Source organism: Leptosomus discolor, chromosome 1 (assembly GCF_034619465.1).
Source record: "Leptosomus discolor isolate bLepDis1 chromosome 1, bLepDis1.hap2, whole genome shotgun sequence".
Classification (NCBI taxonomy): domain Eukaryota; kingdom Metazoa; phylum Chordata; class Aves; order Leptosomiformes; family Leptosomidae; genus Leptosomus; species Leptosomus discolor.
The window spans coordinates 174,463,449-174,471,939 of NC_141391.1; positions in this window are offsets into that span (position 1 = coordinate 174,463,449).

Sequence of the window (8,491 nt, forward strand, 5' to 3'; positions counted from 1 at the left end):
ATATAAAATCTTAATTTAATAGAAAAGGGAACTTTTCATACCACCACCGAAAAACAAGCACAGGACATTTTAATTTTTTTTTTTCCTAAAATAGGTAAGCTTAGAAGCTGGTCCTACAAAGATGATGATGAAGCGTGTGAACTATAGAAATCTTTTCATGTATATGCATGTATAGATTAGAGCTTGGTGTTGTATCAGTAAAGTCAATGACAGGACTCTCACTGGGTTCACTGGGGGTAGAAACTGATAGCAGAGATGCTTATCTTTACTCCTATGTAATTCAGAACTGCAATGTTGAAAGCAATAAAGTACGACCAAGAAATTCAGTTCAAACACCAAGCTATCTCTTAGGCCAACCATAATGGACCAGGCACATGAGGTGATATTTTCCAGTAAGTCTGAAGAGTGCAACACGGGCAGAAATTGAAAATCAGTATGTTAACATAAATTAACTTAAGATTATCCAAACTGTTTATTTCCACTGTATTCAAAAATGGTCTAAAAAGTAGCAATTCACAAGCAGAAGTAGCAAAATTTGCTGGCACTATATGTACATGGGAGCTATGTATTTTGAGAAAAAAAAAGATGTTTATACAAAGTTATACAAGCTCTACAAGTTAACTTCAATTTCTATGGGAGTATTAGTAGTGTTTCAAGTATCCCTGATACGTATCACATCAGTACTTGATGCTTGTCCAGTATTCTGCCAAGTACATTCTAATCTTAAATGTCTGAGAGCTCTATAAGAACATCAAATTTACATCTTAATTGCAAAGGCCAATATATGAGAATGACTGACATTAGTATACTCCTATTCCTTTTCACTTACCATATACTCCTTTTAGAGAAGCAACAAGATGGTGTGAACTAGAACTTGATGCACTGTTCATAAGTGCAATTGCAAAATGTCAAGCAGGTTAGAAACCAAAGAGCAAGTCAAAATAATTTTGGATTTCAGTGCATTATATAAAAAATATGCAGGGAAAAAATTTCTTTCATTATGGTATCAAACTTGAAAAAGTCAACAAATTACCAGAATCTCAAGGATGAGCGCATAAACAAAACCTGCTCATATGGGGGATGTGAAGTTGGCTGAAGGGCAACAGAAGAGTTTTCAGAATCTTGTGATCACAGTTCCCGAGTAACAGTTTCTTCATGGAAGGAACTGATTGATACTTGGACAAAAGGGAAGATTATTCATTACAACACACCTCCTGAAATTTTCCAGATCCAGGTCAGACTGAGACCCAGGCTTGTAACACCTTCCCTAGAATATATCAGTAGCTGTGTAACTATCTGCATGCATAGAATCACGGACTGATTCTAATTAAGCAGCTGGATGACCTATCACACAATAGCAATACAAAAGAATTTTTAATATAGTAAAGGGGAATCTGCATATGCTGAACAGACTGAAGAGGGCTGCAAACGGGTTGCATGTGGAAGAAATGAGGCGGCCTGTCACCACAGCAGGCTGCAGATCCTTGCATTCTGCTACTCACCTTTCTTACAGAGAATGTCAAAGCCTCATATTTCAAAATAGTTTATGCCAACAATACCAACTGGGTACAGCCTTACAGTGTCTTACGCTGTTTCTTCACAACAGCTGGGTTCAATTCATGTGCTTTCAAGTTGCATTTCAGGTATTATTTTAAACATTTGTTGAAACCACCATGATAAGCTGCCAGAAACCATGAACTGACATTCTCAGAAGAGTTACATGAGCATAGTCTGCACAGCCCAGTTTGAGTGCAGTTTCAAGATCAGAAATTTAAGAACATTTCAGACTGCTGCTGTCTGGCCATTTAAACTTGTAAAGTTTACCACAAGAGCACATGGTGATGGGTCAAGCTTTCTGCTGTGGTGGCTGTATGATACCCAGCTGAGCATCTGCAATGCCGTTACTGCACAGCCAGTGGATTTGACAGTCTAAGCTTTCCCAACATTTTTCTCCTGTGAAATACTCGTCACCCCCAAGTCAAAAGGCTCAGCCAGGACAGTTTTATTGCCACAGGCTGGGGCAAGAGAACATACTAGTTTCACTTTTATTCTAATGAAATGTCAAAGGGGATTTGGCTAAATCAACAGTGTACTTTATCAATGAAGGGTTTCAAAGAGGATTTGTAAAGACAGATGGAGAAGAAGAGTTTCCAAAAGATGTGAATGATAATCTGGAAACAGCTGGTCCATAGCAAAGAAATTGTCAGGGTGAAAAGTTACATGCTGTTGAGTTGCAGTGAACAAGGAGAATCACAGAGTAGATCAACAAGGTCTATATACTTCAAATCTGTGTTCAGCCTTGTGCCAAACAGGCAAAGGTCTCCAGATGCAGGAAACTAACCCCAGTGCTGAATCAAAACAGCAAGAAAACAACTGTAAAATGAACACAAGCAGGAGTCCGTTTTGATCTAGGACAAAAATCCATATACATTAGTAAAATATTAAAATGAATTATTAATAGATTTATATTACAGATCTAAAATTAAACAACAAATGCATGTCTCCCTCAGATACTCAAAACCTGTGTTTACTAAAACACGCGATAGCTTACTTAATGCTATAATATTCTCTGGTGTCATTGCATCCTAGACCAAATTAGAATCAAAGAATCTCACTAATTAATGTTTGTTTATTTTTTCCCTTAGATGTCATCTCTTTCTTCTACTTTACCTGAAGTGCACTACCACTACTTAGGAAAAAGAGCATTAAAACTCTCTGCAAGAACAGGGTAATAGGGAAGAGAACACATAAGGTTTATCAGACAAACAGATATGATCCTTTCATGTATTGGTTAGTTTAAAACAAGAATAAAAAATATCTAAATTACTACCAAAAAAAAAAAAAAGAAAAACAAAACAACCTCCCCCTTTCCTCTCAGCATCTCTGTCATCAGAAATTTGGCAGTAGTGCACATCCAAAGCTTTTATCAAATGAAGCCACTCATTTTTACATTGTTCCATCTGTTTTATTGTAAAATACTAGACATTTACGTATTTACTGTGTATGTATTTCTTTTAAAATGTGTAAGTCTTATGTAAATGGATATAAATATGATTTTTTAAAAATAAAATCTATGGTACATGGGGTCTCAGTGCAAACATTTGACAATACATTGTCAATAATACTGTTTGTATCTTTCCATTCCACCATTTTTACAGTTTTTGGATTGTAACAGTCAAATGAATATGTTTAGCAGAGTTAGAAGCTTCAACATGTTCCTACTGAGGTAACCTGTCAATATTTAAAGCTGAACACCTGCCTCTGATGATGTATAATAGAATGACATAACCTGGAACTGGAGCCAAAATGGACCTCTAAAGACAAAATGGAAATGTTAGATACCTATAGAGAAGCACCATGATGGCTCACCTCTTAAAAACAAACAAATAAACCCAGAAGAACTGTTTACACAAAAAAAAAAAAAAAAAAAAAGGCAATTTAATAAAACATGATTTATACAAAAAACCAAAACCTTTCTTCTATGTTACCTGCGGACCAAGAAGAATCTTGCTTTACCAAGAGCCACCTTTTCGTTCCAGGATCTTCAGACACCAGACACCATTGGAAAATTAAATCTAATATTTGCATAGAATCAGATTCTCGCTTCCAGATGTATTCAACAAAGAAAGAAAAGAGAAGCCAAACCCCACCATTTCTTCATTATAACAGGGCATTAGACAGGCTCCTGTCTAACGTTATGCTTTTAGCCAAGATGGCCTTGCTGAGACTTCACAGAAGTCAGTTTTATCAGAGGAAATAACTGAAAGACAGAGTGATTAATATATAGTGTACAAAAGTTTAGAAGAGCAACTATTACCTGCTGTGGCTTTATTTGGTGGTGTTATTGTTGTTTATTCTTTGTTTAAATGGGAAGTTTCAAAGTAAGACCTACTTAATAGTCATTTACCTATTTGCTATTTTTCTGCTGCTTGATCTTAGCTCAAGACCTGTCTTTTAGTTATTTCTTTTAGCAGTTTGATCTGCAATGTTTGCACGTACATAAACATTTGTTTTGTCTATTTTCATTTGGCAAACTTCAGTCAATCAGATGGTGAAAGATTTTTCTCCCCCAATGTCAATAAAAAAGAATTCAGTGCTATTTGTGTTTATAAGTCTATTAAGCTTGGTACGTAGTAGCATTAAAATAGTTTGGATGCCAGATACTTCTCATAGCTAAGCACAAGCACTTTTTGCCACTAACAGGTAGGAGTTACGATGGATTTACTGGTCAGAATCTGCCACGAGAGGGAGCTCTGAACTTGCTGATGGGTGCGATATGATGGCTTGGGTTAGCACACAACTGTATGAAGACGTGGCTCTTTTACGTACAGTTCCTCGGGCTTAACCGACATCGTTGCTGATGTTCCTTCTTCTCCTCCCTCAGCCTCCTTTTGGATTATTTTAGTCCAGAATGTCATGAAGTAAAGCAATGCAAGCACCATTTTCAGTGGTTGCAGTATCATTTGAATACACTCCCCCTCATAAATGCCAGCTCCCATTTTTACATAATTTCTTTTGCAGCCTGCACTGTCACAGCCCATGCTCACATTCAGGGGCAGAGGGGAATGAGGTGTTGAGAAAAAGAACAAGCAAGATCTTGTGACCAAAATTGCAGGTGTCCTGCCCCAGGAGTACAGCACACCCAAGTTACTGATTTCACAGAAAACATACAAGAAGAATTAAAAATATTTTTTTTAAAAGAGTATTATCGTGACTTCAGTTTTGATCTAAGGCTTACATATAAAATCTCTTGGTACTTCCCCGTCTCCCTCATACAAGCTGAAGCTCTACTCTCAACAGACAGAAATTGTGGCTATGCTAAATGTTGTCCAGTTGGCTCCAACCCCTTCAGTACACTGGGAATAATTACTACATCAGCCTCTTCCAGCCAAGTTTCAGTAACTCCCTGACCATTCAAATCTACCCATATGCTGCTTCTCTCTAGAAACAAAATTAAGAAAATTAGTGCTCTCCTACCACTTGTTAAATGGGCTTGTTCTCCCTTGTTGGCATAACCAGGTTGCTGGGCAGCACCAGAGCCATGCACAAGAATGACTGCTCCTCTCCTTGTCCAGCTTGGCACAAAGCTAAATCTGTAGACAAAGCATTATGCAATCACACTTCCTCAGCAAAAGGCTCCTCTGGAAAACAAAAGCAATGTTCATGAAAGAACAATTTTTTCCACACTGTACTGCTGCAATAAGGTGGCTTCCTTTGGCTAGGTTTTCTGAATGCTGATGAATGAGACATTTGGCATTTCTGGAATCCTCCACATATTACCAGGGCAGTAGCAGAGTGAGTACACCTGACCACTCTGCCCTACTCTTTTATCCCAGTCTTGATCTTTAGTGATTCCCACCCCAAAAAAAAAAAGAAAAAAAAAAAAAAAGAAAAAAATTTCAGCCTTCCTGAGAAAGCAGAAGAAAAATTATTACAAATATTTTTGTCACGGAGATGCTTTAAGAATGCTAACTATTCAATCTCTTCTTGTTTCTTGTCAATATTAATATGAACAAATAGCCCCTCAGAATGGTAAGTGCCTAAATATCCACTAATAATGTTGGTTTGTTTTGGGTTTTTTTAAAGGTCTTTGCATTAATTCTGTCTTCTTTTAAAAAAGAGCCCCAAACTAAAAAAGATGTTACCTTTCCTTACAAATGGAGAAACTAGCTTAAAGACATTAAAAGTCATTGGGAAAACTATACATGAGCTAAGAAATTAATTCTCTTCTCCTATATTCTATTGCAGTATGTTTACTAGAGGGCTTGTGCTTGCACAAATTAGTTCCGTTCCCCTGCTTCTGCAATTACAACATGATCGATCTGGTCAACAACCAGCTGAACATGAGCCGGCTGTGTGCCCAAGTGGCCAAGAAGGCCAACAGCATCCTGCCCTGTACTAGAAATAGGGTGGCCAGCAGGGGTAGGGGAGTGATCGTGCCCCTGTACTCAGCACTGGTGAGGCTGCACCTCTAATACTGTGTGCAGTTTTGGGCCCCTCACTACAAGACAGACACTGAGGTGCTGGAGAGTGTCCAGAGAAGGGCAACGAAGCTGGTGAAGGGTCTAGAGCACGAGTCTTCTGAGGAGCAGCTGAGGAACTGGGATTGTTTAGCCTGGAGAAAGGGAGGCTGAGAGGAGACCTTACTGCTCTCTACAACTACCCAAAAGGAGGTTGTAGAGAGGTGGGTGTCAGTCTCTTCTCCCAAGTAACAAGCAATAGGACAAGATGAGATGGCCTCAAGTTGCACCAGAGGAGGTTTAGATTGGATATTAGGAAAAATTTCTTTACTGCAAGACTAGTCAAACGTTGGAACAGGCTGCCCAGGGAAGTGGTGGAGTCACCATCCCTGGAGGTGTTCAAAAAATGTGTAGATATGGCACTTGTAGACATAGTTTCGTTGGCATGGTGGTATTAGGTCAATGGCTGAACTTCGTAATCTTGGAGGTCTCTTCCAACCTAATGATTCTATGATGGCTGCAGCTGGGATAACTACAGCAAACATACACAACGTCTTAGCTTTCATTGTAAAAAAAGGAATGGCATTGCACCTCATGAATGTGCCACAGTTTCTTTGTGATAAGACCCTTGTAGTTTCTCAATGATTTAAAAAAAAGCCATCACTGACAACTCCCAAGATCTCTCTCTTGCCCTGTAGCTGTTCAGCATAGCTTACTAAATTGTAGCATTGTGAAACTGAGAAATACTCAGCAGTCTCTGCAAGGCACTCCATTATTTGGTATGGGCCTCCTTGGTACTTGAATAATCCATCCAGGAGAAAATACTGTCTTCAACTGCAACTTACATAAGAAGTATTTCAAGAAAGTTATCGGGACATCTCTGAGGAGAAAAATTACTCCCACATCTAAATCACTAACCTGTATAGTTAGCATATTTACCATAAAGCATCATTAGCCTTTAGTCAGTCTTTAAATGCTTTTTACTCCCTCTTCAGATTGTGATTTCCATCTACATCAAAGAGCTGAGCAGGCTGGCTACCTTATGCAATTGTTTGGCAAAAAACCAAATACAGCACAGACTCAAACCAGACTGTTTTGTTATATGACTGTACAACCTGGTTGGTTCAGCTGCATGCAGTCCCTAGTAAAATGTCCATGTGTTTTTTTTTTCATTTATTTCCTATGTAACTGGTAGAGCTCATTGACTCTATTAAAAGGTCACAGACACAAGGCAACATTGGGGTATGGCTCACATTAATTAGCACCCCCCTTTTAGCTCCTACATCAATCCGCTGGTTTTATCACTTAACAGGGCTGCCGGCCTTACCTCCACCCAACAGGAGATAACAGTATTTCTGGAGTTTTTTGAGGACACACTGCCATAGCAAAATATGTCTAGACTTAATTTCTACCTTAGCTTAGCCTAAGTACAGAACCTCTCTTTCATACCAACATCATCTGAATTTGCATATTGCTTCCTGTTTCTTCCTCTGGAAGTCATTGCCAAGTTTGAGTAACTCCTCTGCTTTTAAACTTTTCTGTGAACATATATTTTAAAAAGGATTTTTACATTCATTGTTCAATTAAAAAACTGCAGCTTGAGAAGTAATGCATGTAGAGAATGTATCCTACATCCCCTGGTTTGTTGAGAACCCTCTAAATATTTTGAAATGGCCTATAAAGTCAAGAATGGGCTGCCTAATATCTGTATTTGCTAAATTTCTTGGTTATATGTATCTCAGTGAGCCTGAAATGTCCAATTACGTCAGCAAAAGCACATTCTGATTATCCTAATCATAAGTGATATAAACCACAACAACAAAATTATCAGAAAATGCACAGGATAATTGCCTGCCTTTGTTTAAAATAGATGGGTTTTATTGAATATTACTATGGACAAATCAAGATTTTCAGGATTTGAAAGCCAGAAAGTATCTATCATTCTACAAATAAGACACTTCAGAAAGTTATCAAGTAAAACAATTATAGGAATCTAATTTATAGCAGAAAGACTTAGGAAAAAAAAAATCAGTGGAACCAAGACAACTAATTTTAAAATTTATAAAAATTTAAAAGACACAAAAGCTCATAATTTACAAGTGAAGACAATTTGTCTGCAGCAATTTTCACATTAGACTTCCTATTTATTGCTGTTCTCAGTTCACGACTTACCTTTTGTAAGATGTTTTAGCTAAAGTTACTGGTCACATTATACAATAATGGATTGAAATGTAAGGGATCATCATATGGGACAGATAATCCAGTGGCTCCTTCCCTTTAAGGCTATAGAAATGTATGAATTCTATTTGTAATTCTTAACCATCTTAATATCCAGCTTATAATGACAACATGCAGAGACTTTAGTATGCTTTCTTGGCTGTGACAATATGGTAAAGAACACAGTAACATTTCTGAAGTAAAAGAATTTAGTCCCAAATCATTATTAGTTTTTAAAATGTGTTTTTTCCTAATGGAAAGTCTCTTTGTATACTTCAGTAACTGACGTGTTTGCTATCAATGTATTAGGCTGT